A 17,139-nucleotide genomic window follows, 5' to 3' on the forward strand; every position below is an offset into this window, starting at 1 on the left:
TTTTTGTGTAAGCAAGCAGGATGTTTTCCAAAGAGGGACTGAGAGAATGATATGGAAAAGAGCTGTCTGACAGGGTAGGGCACACATTCTCCTGTAGAAAAGCTTATTTCAGTATCACACAATGGGCTTTATTTTTACTTCTGCTGGCTTCTCTGGGGCTTTGTTGGCTACATGACAGCAACACGCGAACAATATGTTACTCATCCAAAGCTACCTGGCATGACTACCCGAAAAAAGAAGAGAACAGTGAATAAATATGGCTCAGAAGGAAGTGACAACAGCACCCACATTTTCAAATAGGTTAATCTTTGTTTAAATTGTGTTTTGATGAAGAAGGATTAAACGATGTGCTGGAAATGGCACAGTATGACTAATGAGAGGATTCACAGTTACATGATAGGAGAGGAAATATCAGAAGGGATATAAGCCATCAGGCATCCACACACTTCCACACACTGGTGGACTGTCAGGAAAACATTTTGCTGATTGGCACACGATACTACTGTTGGCTGTTTTTCTAATCTTCCTCTGAGATGTTTCAGAACATTAGAACTATCTCCGGAGGATCCAGAGATGAAAACGTGGGCTCAGAAGTATCTTGTAGCAGCTCCAGGCTATGGCTGCGTGAACAAGTTGGCCTGAGATGAGTTTGGGCTGATTTCTGGCCTGTCCATTCCTCCCCAGTCACAGCCCAGCTGCTCACCTTGACACTGCAGAGGACTGAAAGCATCTTCCTGGGTGTTCATGGCCAAGGAAGCACACTGACATTTATTGAAGGGTAGGAGCTGCACACAGGCAGATCTTTCTGGGATGGAAAACTTGTGATTTGTTGTTTGTGCTTGGGCAGGAGGGGATAGCAGGAATGTCATAGCCCCATTGATTTGGTAGGGGAGCTAAATTTTCAGTTATACGATGAACATTAGTGTCATGTTGCAATTCTATGCATATTTCCTCAAGAATTTTCCAGTCCTTTATTAGACCATTTAGTCTGGGTACCGATAGTATTAGTGACATATAATAATAATTAGTTCTACTTTACAGAAAGTAGCGCTGAAACAGAGCAATGACATAGCGGGTGCTGTAGTGTTAAAGTCACAGCTGTGTTGGTATTGCAAGACTTTGGGGACACCACAAAGTTTTACAGTCAAAGTCAGTCAGAAGACAGTGAGACAGCACCTGGCAGCCCAAACCAAGCCCTAGCAGCAGTGCTCACACACAAAACAAACCACCTTTTCCTCCTGACAGAGATTTTGATCACTGATTCCTATGGCACTGGATACACAAAGGAAAATTCCTGTATCAGGAAAAATCCTTTAAGAGAGAGAAGAGGTCTCTATGCTCTGTTCAGTTCAGTTGCAGCATTTCAGGACTTATCCAAAACCTAATGGATCAATGGGAATCCTTCCAGTGACTTCAGTGAGGTTTTATAAGGCTGTAATTCATGGCCTGGTTGCCGCGATTGTGCACGTACCTCTCACAGTACCATTGAGGGTTGTGCTTTTGAAAAAGATTTAAGCAAACAGGGCTCCTCATCAACAGTTTGCATACGGCAACAAGTTTCCTCACTTGAGAACGATTTGATAGTGAGGTTTGTCTCCAACTGTCTAAAAGTTTTCTGCAATAAGTGAAGGGAGAAAAAGCTGTTTTTGACCCCACTTACAGACGGGTTCCAGCTGTATTAGGTTTTAGGCTACTTTTCTGATAAGAGGTAAATATTTAACATTAATGCTAAAAATGCCTTAGGATTAAGGAGCTCTTTGGAGTTAATGTGAGTGTTTAGCAAGGGACTGCGAACTGTCTCCTGATTCAGAGGAGAAAGAGCATGCTCTGGTGTAAAGGTTCAGGTTCCCCTGTGGTTATTTTCTTCCCTTTGGACAAGGGTCTCAGCAGCATGGCCTACCAATCCTCCTGCTACACCTGATTCTCTGTTTCTTTTTTTCTCCTTGTGCTTTTTGAAGAATCTTTCCCGTCTGTTTTTTAACCATGCTGCTCATTTGCCCACCAAATCCTCCCTTTGCTCTCCAGCATCCCCCCTAAGCCTTATTTCCACACCAGCCTCAAAGCAAGCTGTGTTCCTTAAAAGCCAAACAGGGTTTTAATACCCAGCCAGCCAAGAGAGGCTGGTATTGCGTGGCAGCTCGTGTACCTGCTTGCACCCACAAACAAGGCCCAGCAATCCCTGCCTCCTGCTAGAAAATACATGGGTTTGAAACCACAGAGCTGCAGACACAAAGACAGGGCTGTGGTCAGGACAGGGCTGACTCTCTCTAGGCAGCATTTAGTGATGCAGGATTAAAAAAAATAAAGATCACAGTACGTACTCTGTAAGAGCATATATATATGTGTGTGTGTAAACCCAGAGCCACGCACATTCATAAACAAACCACAGAACACACTGCAATGCTTGAACACACTCCAGTGTGCCTATGGACATCTTGTTCTCTCCCTCCTTGTGTCCTTGAGGTATCAGGTTTCCTTGTTTACGCTCTGCCTCATTCAGGATCTGGAATTCCTAAAGAGAAGCAAAACACAATCATGTGACTGAAGACTCATTTCCAGGAAAATCGGAAGAGGTTCTAGGAAAGGTCAGTGCTCACGTTCTCACTTGCTCCCATCAAAAGACAGGATGGAGGAGAGAAAACTGGTGTGAAGTCCCTGATCCTTTGTCTCCGTGTTAAGCCCAGGGTCAGCTCTTAAAGGAAAATTTAATGCTTAATGAGTTTCTTAGTCCTTATGTTTTGTTTTTCCCTTCTTTAATGGTTTATTCATACGGAACACGTCACACAGAAGCAGGATTGCTGCCTCCTGGGCTGTCAGTTGTTCCAGTGGCTTTCTTATCTCCTGTAGGGTTATTTTTTGCATGTGCTGCCACAAGTGGTCATGGCTCTGGCTGTGCTATCACTAAAAAGACCACGAGACATCCAGACTACATTGCTTATAAGGGACTCCACATTAATGTACTAATAGAAAAAACAAAACCAGCAGCCCCAGGTCCCATATACCAAGAGCATAAATGAGAACATTGTTAAAGCTCTTCTCATTTTGCAAGTGCAGAAGTGGTGAACCTTGATTGGGGTTACCTGGATGGGTAGCAACACTCACAATGTTGATAGTCACGGATAGGAAGGTGTGATAGACACACACTGCTGAAACCTAACCCTGACGTGCCTTGATCAGGTAAGATGATGAATATGGTGGAAGCAAGTGGTAGAAAATGCAATGGAAATCCCTAGTTACCTAGCCAATGGAAGACAGGAGGACAGTACTCACAGGTAGGATGTTGGTAGAAGAAAGGTAGAAGTCAGGTGGCTGGCCCTGCCCCATGGGGCCATTTTGGCTATTGCTGCCATGAGGGAGGGACATGGTAGGGATGTTAGCTATTCTTGGGAGCTACTGTCAAATCCCTCCTACAGGCTGCAGCTGCAGTTTCCAGCCCTCTGATCCTGATGGCAGCAGCAGGAGAAATTAGCTGAGCTTCCTTAGGTTCTTCATTTCTGTTTTGCACGTTACTTGTCTACCTACAACATTTCCTAAAGGGTCTGTGCCATTCCTCCTTAGGATGTGTGGTTTTACTTTTGGCCATGCTGTTGTTAAGTGCCCAGCTGGGCTAAGAGCACGTTTTCCTTCGTCCATCATTTTCTCCAAGTCCAATATGGCCTAGAAATCCCTTTGTAATGTAATCTGACTGGTCTTTCCTCAACAGATGCTATGGCAGACTATCCCCAACTGTATTTTGGGGTTGATAAATGAACCCTTGGGTGATGAAAGATAACTCAGTTTGTTCTGATAACATTGTGATTAACAGCAAAAATTCCAATTGTATAGATTTCTGTGCTGTAGCTGTGTGTCTTGGTGCTTTTTGGTGTTGATTTTTTTTTTTTCTGGTCTAGCTCCAACAAGAGCTTGTACAATCATGCTTAAGTTTTAGCAAGAATCTTGCAAAGATTCTCATGTGCTTAAGTCCTGTGTTAGATCCAGGCTCAAACTCTCAGCCCCAGGCAGGCAGGACTAAGCTTGTGACAATTTTCTATTACTGCACAAATCTGCTGGAAAAATCCATCTGTCTGGAGAGCTGCAGCAGGTCAAGGGTTTAAAACATTCCCCAGACATCCTTCACTTGTGTAACCAGCTCACATATCCACACAGGCAGCCCGCACAAAGTCCCATCGTGCTGTGTCAGTATTGCAAGGGTCAGTGGTGAAGTTGCTTGAGAGAGAAGTACCAACAAATCTGCAGTTAACACACCGCTGCTCCTTTGCTGTGAAGTGAGTGGTAGGTACTCTACGCTCCAGTGACCATTCCAACACAAATCGGTGTTAGATTATGGAGCAAATCCAAGACTTGGAGAAGCAATAAGTAAAATTCGTGCCGTCTGCAGTCTTTATTCATGAGGCATGCTAACTAGGTGTTATTCACACAGGTGCCTGTAAAGTCTGGAATGTGCTGCTATGTTATGAAAAGAAAAATCGTAGCTGTAGCATGGTAAATACCTACAGCACCTGATGTGGAATTAATTTCAGTAAATCCTGATTCACTGGCTGAAGTCTAGGCTGCAACACAGAATTCACCATACGGCCTGAGATCAGGGCCTTAGCTTCTCTTGCTGATAGTGGCCAGTGGTGGTTATTTGCAGGCAGAGAAGAAATGGGTATGGCTAAAGCCTGTATTTTCAGCTACAGCCAGCAGCAAATCAGGGATCTTCTAAGCCATGAGTTCCTTGTGGGTTTTCAGGTTAATGCTAGAGATCACCCATGGGCTGATCCTCTGTTTGAACACACTCGTGCTTTTGGCCTCCATAATGTCCTGCAGCAACCAGTTTCACAGGTCCATGAAGCTCAGCATGAGATATATTTGTGTTTATTTTAAATGTATGTAGTAGTATACTGTTTTATGTAGCGCTTTTGAACGTGTTCCCTTATCCATGCAACAACAGCAGGTAGTTGTTCCCTGAGTTCAAGTCCCTTTTATCAATCAGTTGTCTCACCGCTGGGTTCTTGGCTACTCACAGAGGTGAGACTGTGAAGAGAAAGTCCTGGACCAGAGAAGCCCTATCCCAGAAGATAGATACCTGACTGACTGCTATGTCAGAGTTTGCACTGAGTGAAGTCTGGACGCAGTCTGTTTGCTGACCAGCAGCTGCCAGGCTGCAATTCCAGCCAGTTTTGAATCAACAAGCCTGGCTCTCATTTTCCTGAGATCTCATCAGAGCTGCTATCAGCTTGGATCCGACCTGGTGGATCAATGAAAGTTATGACGCTATATGGATTTGTTTTTCAGTGGCATTGATAAAAGAGTGTTGCAAGATCCTCATCTCAGACTCAGTCTGGCTAACTGAAGGTTGTGAAATTTCCAAAGATGACAAGGGGAAAAAAGAGAAAAAAAAGCAAAAAAAAAACAACCATTCTCCCGTGTGTTGCAACTCTGAGTGCAATCAGTTGCAAACAATAATTCTCTCACTGGACACTCAGCTTCATTTTAGTTGGGTCCATGGAAAGTAATTTCTATATATATCAGCTAGATGTCTGACCTGAGGGTTGAAACAAAGAAATGTGCTTGCAGAAATGTTGCAAATGCAAAATTCTGGCACTGAAGTCCAAGTTCTGCCCTTGACTAATGTAGTTTGTCTCAAAATTGTGACCACATTGAGCAGTTGTACAGGGAAAGGGAAGAACTGAACCATTTTGAAGAACATCTGTAAGCTAAAAACCAAGAAGTAAGATCCACTAGGAATGGAAATACTTGATTAATGTGCAACACTGAAGAGAAGATATTTGCTGTGAAACAGCTCCCAGATCTACACTGCTGCTTCAAAGCATTCCTCCTCATCTTTGACAACCATGGCTTTACCTGCTCTGCTGGATGAGAGGATCCAGTTCCCCTTGCTCAGCATTTCAGCTGCTCTCTGATGTGCTTACCTCTTCTGCTAGCCCACTAGCTGTGGGCTGGTGACTGCAATGTGAAAGTACTGTGTTTAATTGGATCTGATTCCCACAGCAAACTAATGAAGCATCTCTGTTATTAATGGGGACACTTTAACAGTTGACCATGATGTAAAGACAGGAAGAGTTTACTGAGTTTTCAGTGATATTGGTTGGATTATAGCAGAGCAGAGAAGCCCTAGTCTTAGGTCAAGGTCCTTGTGAAGGTAACGTACAGGCAGTCCATACCTCAATGAGTCTGATCAGAGTTTAGCAGGACTTTCCCAAAACATTCCTTTAAAGAAACTCAGAGGAAGGAGAGAAAGGGGAAGAATCAACACAATTTGCACCTGGGAGTTGAGGAAAACAGCAGAAAAGCTCTGGGAAATTCTACTCCAGCTTTTGCATTTGGCAGAATGGCTTCATGGTAGGATTTCAAGTGCTCAGAAATCCCCTGGAATATGGTCCAAAACAAAAAATAATCTAATCAAATCCAATCTCATCCAATCTAATTTCATTTCTCACTATTGTGAAATCACCACAAAAGCATCTGAGACATTTTTACTTTTTTAAATGCTAAGCTTCTGCAGGATAAACTTATACGTATTACTGCTATATAGGCACTGTTCCTTAGCAGAATTATAACTTAACTGAACTGCAGTATGTTGCAAGAGGAAATCCTTGTCAATGACAGCCATGGCCACGAGAAGCCTTGTCAGTGTTTCTACTAGGATCACCATAAAAATGATAGGAATATGTCACATCATGACCATCATTATATTTTTCCCACTGTGGAATTGCCATTGTAGGTGATCTTCCAGCAAGAGCAAAATATTGCAGTTTACTGATACCTCCATGGGCCTGATTTCAGTGACCTTCCACATTCATGCAAGAAAGAATTAAGACAATTCTGCAACTGAATCTGAAAGAGCAGGTGTAAGAGTAGGTCAAAGCTCTTCATATCTTTTAATGCAGTAAATAATGTTGTATGTGTCTTGTAACAACCACTTGAGGTGGTGCTTAACACTTCAGTTTTCCATTTCTCCTTGACAACTATCTTGATCACTGGATTTCTATATTTGTAATTGATGTTACATTGGACTCTGGATATGAAAACTAATGACAAGAGAAAGTGGTGGCAATTTCTGACTCAACATTTTCATCAATAAAAATCATTCTTAAAATGACTGACACTGCATTGGCCAGGGCAAAAGTCTGATCCCTTTGTACTTACTATATTGCATTAAATCATAAAATTGTACGGGGTCACATATAGCAAGGTGTATGAGTGAAGGCATCAGCATCTGACGTGTTTCTAGTGAACCACCTTGAAGTTCTCAGAAAGGAGGTGCAATCAGAGGGTGAAGTGTTAGTAGTTCTTCCGGCTTTTTATGACTCCTGTTTTGCAGCGTGATCATGTGCTGTTGTTTTGAACTTCACCCTGTGTTTGTTCTGTTTCCTAGATCTGCCTTTGTGATGAGCGCTCCCATAGTGATCAACCCTGAGGAAATTCATGTCTAGACTGATGAAGCTCAGGTTTATTGTCAGTTCCTCACTGAGAACATGGAAGGCTTTATTCCACCTGCATTTTTTTCCAAAGTCTTCCTAATTTAAAGGTCAACTGTCAACTGTTCCATGCCCTCTGCACATGATCTAGTACTTTTAGGATCTGAAAACCAAAACCACGTGTGAAATGTGCCAGGTTGACTTTCTATTGCTTGGTGGTACACAGGGTGTGTGTTTAAATTCTGAGCTGGATGTACTAAGCCTGGATTTTAGTGAACCAAGATGCTGTGCTGACACCATAGGTATGGACTGATCCTTGGTACTGGGTTTTCTTTTTCAAGTTGGGTACAATACCAGGCCCATGTTGAGCTATATCCATGCAGCATGAGTACGTCTGTATTTTACCTTTCCATGTTTCCTGTTTTGTATCCAAAAATGTCTTGGGATTGTGATCTTCTTCCTAAAGGACACCCAAAGGCTTATGCTGAATTCAGCCTGTTTTTTCTTTTCCTTAATCACAGAATCATACTTTATTTCCAGAAGGAGAATCCTTTAAACTCCACATGTCAACCACAGACTGTGCCCTGCACAGAGCAAAAACTGTCAGGCAGACAGGGGGAGGACTTAGGGTTGTGAAAATGGCTACTCAACAGCAAGGACCTCAAGAAAACTGTGTTCCTACAGAGGCAGAGCTAACCTGCTTCCACACCAAGCACTAAAGGCTGGCAGGGGCAGAAGCAGCCCATGTTTGGATGCATGAAGACTCCACATTATGAAAACCTCCCAAAAACAATACAAAAAGAAAAATAAAGCGTTTCAAAATTTGAGCCCAAAGGAAAAGCAAATTGACGTCTAACAAAAGACTGATTTTCTTCTCCCGTAGAGAGGTGTCTGCCACTTACTCGAGCTGGCAAGGCAGTGTCTCAAAGGGCAATTTAACCACGTTGCATAAGGCCTTGGCTGGGTGGCTGTAGAAATATAGGGCCTCTTATCTGAATGCTGGCCACAGCTGTTAGAGATCTTGAAGGAATTATCTCTGTGCCTGTCAAACATCTGCTTTGTAAGCAAACAAAGAAGCTGAAACACTAGCAGTGCACACGACCCACTGCAGCTCATGGGGCAGAGCCAGGAGGCAGCAAACGGGAAGCTTTTTCCCTGGCATCATAAACCTGATGTCCCATGAGTGACTCCAATGGATGGATAGATCTTCATTCCTCTGTGTTTTATAGACCTGTGCCTTGTCATTGAAAAATAGCCACTGTGGTCCAAGCACTGATCTCAGTGTCTTTGGTAAGCTATAAATTATCTACAGCTCTATGAATACTCTGGCATATAGCCTACAGAACTACATTTATTTTCTCTCTCACCACCCAGGAATTGTTCCATATAAATGTAGGTAGACCCAAAAGATCTGATGCTAAAAATTGGGATATGCATTGGGCCCCTTGGCATTAAATATCTTCTTCCCTTCCTGTCTTCCCTCCCTTAGCCATCACTGCATTTTTCCTCCAAAATACATACGCAGTGTTTGATCTTTGAACCAAGCTAGCTGCCTCCCTGTAGCTGTGATAGTTTCCCCATTACCAACACACCCCCCCTCCCCCCCCCAACACATAGTAAATACCCTTTGAGAGACTGGCCACAGAGAGTGTGGGATTCTTGCATGCTGTGTAACCAGAATACTCCGTGCTCTTTTTTTTTTTTTTTTTTTTTTTTTTTTAATATTAACACCAGTCCCATAAAACCCCTCAAGAACTGCATTGTTGTGTCTCTTTGCACGCATGCATGTGAGTCCAGATCTGGTCCAAGTGCAATGTGAACACTCAGTCTCCTGAAATGTAGATGTTGTGGGAGAATCTAGCTCAACTATGAGGACCAGGAACTGTGTGAGGATACTGATTTTGTATTTTGTCCATTCAAGACTTTCCTCCTTTGTTCTCTATCAAAAAATCACTTGCAGTGTAGAGGAGGATGGTGACAATATGAATGGGTGAACAGCCAGATGAATGAGTGTGAAGGGTTGTCCTTTGTTATCTCTCATCTGTTCTCCTGGTAGAGACCTCTAGGTGTTCCTACAGCATGTTCCTGAGATGTTTATTCACGTCTTTTTGAAAATATCTTAGTTCAAAGTGACGCAGCTTCACATTTTCTTTATATGTCTAATCAAATGCAAACAATTAAGATTGCCCAACCAAACTCTGTGCCAACAGGTAACTACAGTTCAAAGGGCCTTTTACTCAGTTAACAGGTTGGACAGCATTTTCTCCACACCCTTCAAACAAAGTTATGGTGTAACATCTAACAGGGCTTTTCTGTCAAAATCTCCAGTTCTAGCATGAGCGCTCAGGCCAACTGCCTGAGGTCCCAGGTCATGAAGGACACCTCTGGGCTAAGGAGAAAATCAATGCATGTCATTTAATGCTCATCTGGAAAATTGGGAGTGCAATCATTTCATGCTTGATGCAAGACCACAAGGCTATTGCCAGTTCCGCATGTGTCAGCTGGACACTAGCAAAGCAGTATCACCTTGCAATGAAAACAATCCTATCAAGAACTACTGACTAATTTCCATTCCAGTTATGTTGGTGCAATTTTTATCTCATTAATCTCAATGACACTGGGCAGAGGAGGTGTTAATATAAAGGAAAATTGTTTTTATAGTTACAGCTTAACACCATAAAGCAGAGAGTGTTTTTTGTTCCAAGCTTTACCACAGACTTGGGTTGCTTAACAAACCTGTGCCACAGGGCTTTTAATCTACAGCGTGAACAGTTACACTTACCTGTGAAACTAAAATCATTGCTGCCTTCAAAGCGCTTTTCATGGATGACAGTGCTGGTGTATAAATACCATTGCAGCATAGGTGGCTTGGACTTGTCATAGAGAGATCATCTCCAACTGTCTGCTCAGATGCTGTATTTTGAAGCTTCACATAGTTAAGTTTGTGTTCATCGTTCATGTGGATATTTGGATTTTCTTTAGTGCGGGCTGGAGGTGGTATTTGGCTAAAACAGTGAGTGTCTCATTGTCTGAATGAAATCTGAATCTTCAAAGAAAGGAGAGCAGCAGGGAATGGATTTGGCCGAGGACTGGCTGTGAGATATGAGGCTCTGCAACTCCCAGGTTCAAATCTAGTAAAGTTAATAGAGATCGCATGGCTTTCCTGCCATCTGGCAGCCAGTTGTGAGTTGCATGCATTGTATTGGTGAGTTCTACTATCAAGTTACAGGACAAGTGACTTCATCAGCTTTAAGGACAAGCTGGGAACTGAGATGGAAGCTGTATCATACTGTGACATCCTAGGTTTGGTACTTAAGAGTGATGAGTGAGAGGAATGAATAAAGTCTTAGTCTTATGGCTTCCGTTTTTTTTTGATAAAGGAGGAGAGACCTTAGAACAGATGAACACCAAGGATTCTTACTGGGAAATCAAGTAGGCTGAAATCTTCTATCAGCTATGTGGTCCGTTTCAAGACACAAGATGACCATTGTGGTGTATCAGGAAAACTCACAGACCTAAACATACAACTTCTTTGGTTTGGCTCAGAAGACAGGCTAACATTGTGTGTTTATCCAGCTTCCTTGCCTTTTTTTAAAAGGGTGATCTATTTTTTATATTTAAATTTTTTCTGGGGGGGCCTTCACAGTCCAGGAATGCAAGGCAGATGTAGAGGGGTGATTTGCCAGCATGGCCAGCGCACCTGCAGGAGCTAAAAAATGTCCAGTATCCCAAGGATGTGCAGTGGTGTTATAAAGCCTGTATCAATCTTGCAAATTTCAGGGTTTTTACCCCTGAGGAACCTGAGCTAAGAGCTCTGACACAGCTCAGCTCCAGGCTCATAACCTCTCATGGCTTTCACGCTGCCTCAGCTGGTGGCCATTTTACAGCGGTTTAGGGCTTTTATATGCTGTGAAACTACAAGCCCTATGATTTCTGAAGCACACTGCTAATTTAAAAACAGCTATCAAGGCATGTTGTGGTCTACCAGGAGGGTAAAGGGTTTTCCAAATTTCTGCCTGCCCCACCTCATTTCTTAGGAGAGCTCTCATTTCTCCACAGGCTCTAGAGTCTGCTTGCAAACAAAACAAATGAGGGATCACTGTGCTTCTTTGAAGGGGGTGTTAATTCGTAGGTGAGACACTGGGAGGAATGTATTATCCATCAATTTATTAGTTTTCCTTTTTCCTCAGCACAGCTGAAGGAGGAATTCAATGAAGGCCACCTGGAAGCAGTGAGGCCAGAGAGCTCAGCTGATGCAGGTCAGGATCTCTGAGGGGCTGAAAGTGCCCTGTGTAGCCCAGGGAAGCTGTTTTAGTTCATAGACCTGCTTTCTGGATGGAGGTGTTTGGGCTTGTGCATGTAGTTGTGTTAAATGTTTTTTTGTTCTTGTTGCAGGAGTGAGCAGACTGGCAGCTCTGGTGATGAAAGAAGTGAAGCACTCGTGTGGTCTCTATTCTCTGAAGGCACCTGAGGGGAGCCCTGTCCCAGCAGAGCCTGCAGCACTGCTTGGGGAAGGCTACAGGGTAGCAGGTAAGGCTCTGCATGCCTCGTGTCATTGCATATTTGCACAGTGTAAATGCTGTAAAAACTCATCGTGGTGTGTGTGGGGAGGAAGTGCTTCATTATCTAGAGACCTGGGTGGACTGTATATGCATAGAGCTCCTGGCATGTATTTCTCTGATGTTTGGTTGCTTTCTTTTGCCTACATTTGCATTATCCATCTTAGTTTCTTATTTGTCATTGCTTACCTGGAAGCTGATAGCATCTCTCTTTGTCATTGCAACATCTCTTTTTTAGGTAAGGGGATGTGTATGTGTTGTTGGCTGTCTAGAACTGCAGTATCAAAAGGTTGGCTAATATAACTGAGGTCACGGGAGAGGCCTAACTGCAATGTGTGCGCGTGTCTCCTGCTGCCTGGGCTCAGACCTGGAGCTGCTTTTGTTACTGCATATTGGGTTTATGCCTCTCCTCACACTTTGTTTTGAGTTTGTGGTCACGGAAATGATTTGGTGGATGGTGCTGATGTGGTTCTTGGTTATGAAGTTTTAGAGGAGGGTGGGGTGAGTGTTTCTGGGGATTTTCAGGTGGAACTGGGTGTAGCAGGCCGAGGCTGGAGCTTCTGGTGTTGTGGAAAAAAGTCAGTATACTTGCATGAAACCAAGCAGTAAATCATGGGCATTGTGTCAGGTTGAAACATGAAAGCAAGTAACAAACCCCCTTGTCACTCATTTCCTTACTGCTAGCAAATAAGAACTACATTGTGATTGTGCAACTGGGGAAACTGAGGCAGGGAGTGACTGAGACCACACGTGAAGTCATTGAAAGGCTTGGAGTGTCATCCAAGGATTCTGGGTGTGACCTCTTGTTTGAAATGATGATTCTTGGTGTCTCAGTCTGAGATCTGTAACAAAGTCTGGTGAATGTGTGTGCTTTTCCCCTCCCACAGCCTCCTCCATCTGTCTGTTGACTCCTATCTATGAGGTGTACAGTGCATGACTTTGAACACTGCAGAAGTAAACTGTCCGGAATAACATTTGGTTTTGAGAAATCCTTACCTTGCACCCAAGTTCTTCCTCGAATAAGAAAGATTAGCTATGGGAAATGGTTCTATCTACGTGTAAACTGAAGCTACAGTCTAACAGAGGGGAACGTACTCATCTCTTGTCTGCTGTAGTGCATAGGTGAGAATGGGCTTCCACTGTGCGTGATTTACCACTGTGCCTGGTTTGTACAAAAGGTTTATACAAAGAACAGCAGGTGTGGCTGCAAACCTGCTAGAATGTATTTTTCTCAGTGTGACTTGCACATGTTGAAACCAGGGTCTCACCAAGTAAATCACAGATGGGTCTGTGAGAGGGACAAAGAAGTTAAACCTTAGCGTGTTTGGCATGTTAATGTGGGGGCTGAGAACTCTAAAGGGAATATCCCAGAGGCATGTGGTGAGCAGTTTTGGTTTGGCACAGATAATGGGAGGCTGCATTCATAAAGGACTAAGTGTACAAGTTTATTAAAACACTAGTAGTCTGTTGTCTTCCTCCAGGATAAATCTCTTGTCTTCTTTCGTAACACTTCATAGAGCATGTTGAGACACAATTGAGAACACTGCAGTTCTCGTTTAGAAGCAGGGAGTGTTCCTGTGAATGGAAAGGCTCCGTTTGAATTAATCATGGGTGATTAGGCATCGAATGGCCTCTTCAGCTTTTTTAGATCTGAGGTCCCCAGCAATAGCTGATGTGAAAACGGTGTGTTGTGCATGACAGTAAGAGCTGGCATGTTAGGGCATGTGTGTAGCCTTGTCTATAGGCATGTATTCGAGTTCTATTTTTCCAGCCTTGCAGTTTCATACGGGATATGTCTCCCTGCTGTCTGCATGATCTTTTTCTCTTGTTCTCAGAAATATTTTTTGGGGGGGAATTGCAAGGAACTACTGTGTTGTCAGGAATGTGTGCACATGTAGAAGCAATACTGGTAACATCATAACCCAAAAGGCATAACCCAAAATGGAAAAATGGAAGGTTGAAATGCAGAATACTTGCTTTTTTTTTTTTTTTTTTTTTTAAGGGGGGAGGCTTAAAATAAAACTGCTGCAAAAACAACAAAACAATGCATAGAAAAACACATTATTTCGTTTTTCTTACTCATGTCTGGTTAACTTTTTTTTGGTACATGAATAAAAGCAGAAAACACACTGAGACATTCCTTTTTGGCAGTGTCCCAATACATGTTTCAGATGTAGGCCTGCCATTGATCTATTCAGCCCTTTCTCTGGGGAGTTTCACAGTGAGTCTTAATTCCTAAAGGCTGTCTCTCTTTACACCTCTCCATGTCTTTGCTCATTGCAAGGGAGAAAAATCTTGTCAGATGTCTAAAAACTGATTTCAAAGTGGAGTAAAAGATGAGATGTCTTTTTGTTCTGCATTTGTATAGCCCATGCTCAGCATGGGCTCATGACTGAGACTCTTGATTCATATATCAAAATGGGAAAGCTAGTAAAATAAGCTGGTATCTGGTGCAGGCCAAATTCCTAAATCTGGTCAATGGGGAAAAAGCAAGGCTCTCCAAATGCCAAAGAGACCATCTGTTGACATGTTATGCCAGGTCTCTAGACCGGCAGTACAGCTCAAATTGTGAAACCATCTAAAATGTTGCATAGATAATAGTCTGGGATATGAAACTTCTAAGTTGTGATGAATCTGCAAAAAATCCTGCAGTGTAAGTTGCACTGTCTGGGAAGGCAGCGGTCGGAAAAAATAACAATTCAACTGACTCCCCAAACCTGCCTACCAGTGAATCTTGACATATTGTAGGGCCAGGCACTGCACTTGATGAGACTGATGCATTTCAAAAGATTTTATTAGACTAGAACATTGTAGTCAACTGTCCTATTCATGTTCTTGAAAGGTACATCTTGGCAAAATATCTTCACTGAGACTCTCTTTAATGTAGTGAGTCCCTATTGTAATGATTCATATGAAAGAAGATGGATCCTTGACCCCTGCTGAATTCTGTTTTGCATACTAATGACACTTCAGAATGAACAGAATATGGGGGTAATAAAAATTTAGCCCAGTTTAAGGTAGGTTAAAGGAGGAGGTGTTGCTAAATGGATGCCATGCTGTTAATTGCTGAGCAGGTGCCTCCCAGACTGTAAGAAGCCTTTACAAAGCTGCCTCTGGGAGGCAAGATGCCGAGTTGATTCTAGCCTGACAAATGGCTACAACACTTCCTTAAAGAGGCTGCTACAATAATTCAGCTGAGATTAGCTATGTTCTAGGTTTGTTTTTACCGTCTGAATGCTTGTCCTTTCCTAGTTCCAATTTGTGTGATTAGGGGCTTAATCCTTTTGCTGTGTTGTTGTAATATGTACTATTTTATACAAATACTATTTTTTTTAAGTGCCCCAAGTGGGTGCAGATAGAACTGCAGCACTCTTAAGATGGCTGCTTTTTTTCTGGAAAGGTAGAGAATCAAATTAAACTGGTCTTGCAGATCTATCTGCTGTGATAGCTGCCCTTTAACCAACAGACATTTCCCTGCAGGTTCTACTCCAATGGTGACCTTATTCTCCTGACTTCCCTTTTGCACAGTGAGATACTTCCCAGCTGATGTTGCAGTGAGAAGCCATCGTTGTGGGCCCATTCTACAGATGGGAGTGTCCTTACCCTAGTTTCTATAAACTGTGCGACAGAAACTGTGAGGTTTCTGTACTAAAATTAAGCACAGGCATGCAGAGAATTGGAGAGAACAGAAGCAAGTGTGTGATCTCATTTGTAACTGTGTGTGTTCTCTGCATTTGTATTTGAAATGCATTCATTTTTCTGTATCTGCTTGGGAGACCTGTTTCAAAAAAGAAAAGGAAGAGCAGAAGCATTTTACTCCAGGATTGTGATGGTTGCTTTTGGCAAGAGGTGGGATCAGTTTCTAATTTGACAGGGTCACTCCCTGTTGTGTCTTACAACATCTTGTTCAAGCATCTGTCAGTGTTTTGGGTATTTATGGGCACAGATCTTTAATGGCAGTAAAATGTGTGTAGTATCAGCAAAATAATGGTCTCTTGGAGACACCTTAGATGGTTAATTGAGGGGCCTTCCAATGCCTGCCTGAAGGAAATGTTTAAAGGCATGGAGGCAGTGTCATCCTGCAGCGTGAGAGGCTTTGAAAAATATGCATGTGCTTGTCTTATGTAGGTGACAAATGGATTTCATGGGTGTATGCTCAGGCTTTATGTCCCAAAATGTTTTCTGGAGCTGCAAAAAGGACTGAAGGAAGTCTTGGGGAATCTGGGATAAAGCTTTGAAGAAGACTGGCTTTTAGTAGGGCTCTGTAGATTGGGAATTATGTAGATTTCTCCATGTAGCACCATGAGACCTTTGTATTTTAGAGCTATTTTATTATATGGAGTCTTAAATAGCAGTGAATCATACCTCAAAAATATCAGGAAAACTTTTTTTTTTTATATGCGTTCTAATTCTTTTTTTCTTCTAATTTACTAGTGGCTGAAGTCTGCAATAACGTAGTTGCAAGTATGATGGTCATCACCTGCTAGCTGTGGGCAGCATGTGCTACACATCAGGTCTTCCCTGAGTCACTGGTGAGGGCTAATTGTGCACACACACAGGCTGTTCCAGCTTGTGCTAAGGTTCACATTTAAGAATTTTGTAATAATACTTGGATTTGCCTGGCTATCTGTGCAGGCAATGAGGAACAGTTATAACTGCTCTTAAATTAGGAGCATGTGGTAGAGATCAGACCATGGCCTGTGAAGATCCATCTTCTCATCTGTGCTTGTTGCCAGTGGGCACCTATTTCAGTAGGCGTATCTCAGTGTAGCTCTGAGCCTTTTTCAGAAATGCTGGTTTCCAGCAATTCCCATTCCTGCTCTGAACTTCAACCTCATTCTGTGCTGAGACTGATAACTGTACTCTCAGTGGTGACTAATGAGTTGAGAGGTGATTATAGGATTAGGCAGTATCCCCAAGCTGTGGGAAATCCTTTCTAATACAGTGGCACACTGAAGTGTGACACTTACTTGATAGGATAAGGTATAGCTCTTTGCTGTATGACTGGATTTGTTTGCTCGTTTCCAGTCATACTGGGCAAACTGTGTCCGGTATGTGGCAGTAATTGTGACAAGGAGTTGTACTGAAGATGTACTGAAGGCTCCCTCCCTTCTTGCTTACTTGTGTGTTAATATGCGGTTGTTTCCATGGTTTTC

The 17,139-nt window shown here is 42.8% G+C and overlaps 2 long non-coding RNA genes across 2 annotated transcripts; both read left to right on the plus strand.

Moving 5' to 3' along the window:
• Nucleotides 1-2,392: 2,392 nt before the first annotated feature.
• Nucleotides 2,393-5,398, plus strand: LOC119718286 (uncharacterized). The gene is made up of 2 exons (XR_011812586.1): nt 2,393-2,585; nt 5,009-5,398. It is a non-coding gene; the product is annotated as an uncharacterized lncRNA (long non-coding RNA).
• Nucleotides 5,399-11,440: 6,042 nt separating this feature from the next.
• Nucleotides 11,441-16,356, plus strand: LOC110353739 (uncharacterized). Its single transcript, XR_002404589.4, has 3 exons — nt 11,441-11,683; nt 11,820-11,954; nt 15,464-16,356. It is a non-coding gene; the product is annotated as an uncharacterized lncRNA (long non-coding RNA).
• Nucleotides 16,357-17,139: the final 783 nt, after the last annotated feature.

Source organism: Anas platyrhynchos, chromosome 13, assembly GCF_047663525.1.
Source record: "Anas platyrhynchos isolate ZD024472 breed Pekin duck chromosome 13, IASCAAS_PekinDuck_T2T, whole genome shotgun sequence".
Lineage (NCBI taxonomy): Eukaryota > Metazoa > Chordata > Aves > Anseriformes > Anatidae > Anas > Anas platyrhynchos.